The following is a 1777-nucleotide window of genomic DNA, read 5'->3' as shown; positions in this document are numbered from 1 at the left end:
TCCGCCTTCTGCCTGGCGCGTGCCTGCGGAAGGGGCCGAGACGAGAAGCGGCGGCGGCGGCTCCGGGAGGGCAGCCGCGGCGGTGCGGTGGCCGGGCGGCGGTCGGGCGGAGCGCCGGGCGGCGGCGTCGCGTCGCCGTCTCGGGTTCCGGCGGTTGGCCGTCCGTCCCTGTCTCCGGTGTGGTGCGGCGGCGGCGCCGCGCGGGCGTTCCCGGCGTCGGGGCGAGAGCCGGGGTTTCGGGGCCACGGGGGCAAGGAGCCGGCTGTCGCAGCGCGCGGGCGCTGGGCGGCGCGGAGGCGCGCGCGGCGCGAGCGGGGCGCCCCCGCTGGTCGCCCGCGCGGCGGTCAGCGTCTGTGGTTTCCCCCCTCCGCGCGAGCGAGAGGCGGGTGCAGGTCCGGGCGCGCGGTCGGACGCGCCGCCGGCCCTCCGTGCGGAGGCCGGGCCGAGCCCGGGCGCCTGGGCCGCCTCCGAAGCGAGCAAGGTGCTTGTTGTTTCCCCAGGTCGGTCGGGAGCGCGGGCTCCCCGGGCCCTTGCCGTTCGGAGCTTGTTTCACCCTTCCCTTCCTTCCCTCCGTTGTGATGTCGGTACGGTCATCTGAGGCGAGGCGCGACCGTCGCCCGCCGGTCGTCGCGCGCCCCCTCCGCGCGTGCGGAGGGGGGCGGTCGGTCGGTCGGTGGGGCGGCGGTCCGTCGTCCGAGAAGGGGGCCGCTTCTGCGGAGCGGTCCCGGCCCCTCCGCGCGCGCGGGGCGGTGCCGAAAGGCAGACAACTCTTAGCGGTGGATCACTCGGCTCGTGCGTCGATGAAGAACGCAGCTAGCTGCGAGAATTAATGTGAATTGCAGGACACATTGATCATCGACACTTCGAACGCACTTGCGGCCCCGGGTTCCTCCCGGGGCTACGCCTGTCTGAGCGTCGCTTGACGATCAATCGCCGGCCGGTGCGCCGTCCCTCCCCGCCTCGCCTCGGCGGGCGGGCGGGCGGCGTCCGCGGCGGCGCGGCTGGGGTGCCTCGCAGGCCCGTCGGTGTCGGCCGAGGGCCTTCGTCCCCCTAAGTGGAGACTCGGGGAGCGCTCCGAAGCTCCCCGCTCCCGGAACGCCCGCTTGGCGGAGCCTCGTCCCGCCGGGGCCGGGCGGCCCGTTGGTTCGGTCCGGCCGGGTCGGGCGCGGCGGTGGGGAAGGGCCGAGGTGTCGGGGGGGGAGAGGCGCGGGCCTCTTCCCCGGCCTCCTCCCGCGCGGGCGGCTGTCTGCGGGTGGGTACCGCGGCGGTACCGTGCCGTGCTGCCGCTCGCGTGCGGGGCGTGCGCCGTGGGAACGGGGGTCCTCCCCGTCGCCACTGGCCCCCCGCCTTCTTCTCCCTTCCCCGTCGTAGCCGCCGCGCTCCGGGCGGCGGAGGCCGGGGGTGGGCTCGGTGGGGGGGGTGCGGCGGCGGCGGCGGCGGCGGTGGTTCGGGGGTTGCGGCTGCGGCGGCGACCGCGCGTGCGGTCGGCGTCGGGCCCGCCCCCCCCCCTCCCGTCCGTCCGTCCTGTCCGTCCGCCCGCTTCCCCTCGGCGTGCCCTCCGCGCCTCCGCCGCGCCGCGCGCCCGGTCGGCCGTGGCGGGCCGTCCGCGTCCCCGGGGGCCGTCTCCGGGCGCGCCTCGCGCGCGTGCGTCGGTCTCGCGTTCCGGGCTGGGGCGAGTCGTTTGGGCGTCGTCGTCGTCGTTGGCGGCGGCGCGGCTTTCCTTGGGTGTGCGACCTCAGATCAGACGTGGCGACCCGCTGAATTTAAGCATATTAGT

General features: G+C 77.2%; 1 non-coding gene across 1 annotated transcript; it reads left to right on the top strand.

Moving 5' to 3' along the window:
* Positions 1–765: 765 nt before the first annotated feature.
* LOC141955835 (5.8S ribosomal RNA) lies at positions 766–918 on the top strand. The gene has a single exon (XR_012632777.1). It is a non-coding gene; the product is annotated as a 5.8S ribosomal RNA (ribosomal RNA).
* The last annotated feature ends 859 nt before the right edge of the window (positions 919–1777 follow it).

Source organism: Athene noctua, unplaced genomic scaffold (assembly GCF_965140245.1).
Source record: "Athene noctua unplaced genomic scaffold, bAthNoc1.hap1.1 HAP1_HAP1_scaffold_771, whole genome shotgun sequence".
Taxonomy (NCBI): domain Eukaryota; kingdom Metazoa; phylum Chordata; class Aves; order Strigiformes; family Strigidae; genus Athene; species Athene noctua.
Note: the sequence above shows the minus strand (reverse complement) of the source record. Positions and strands in the feature narration are given on the sequence as shown.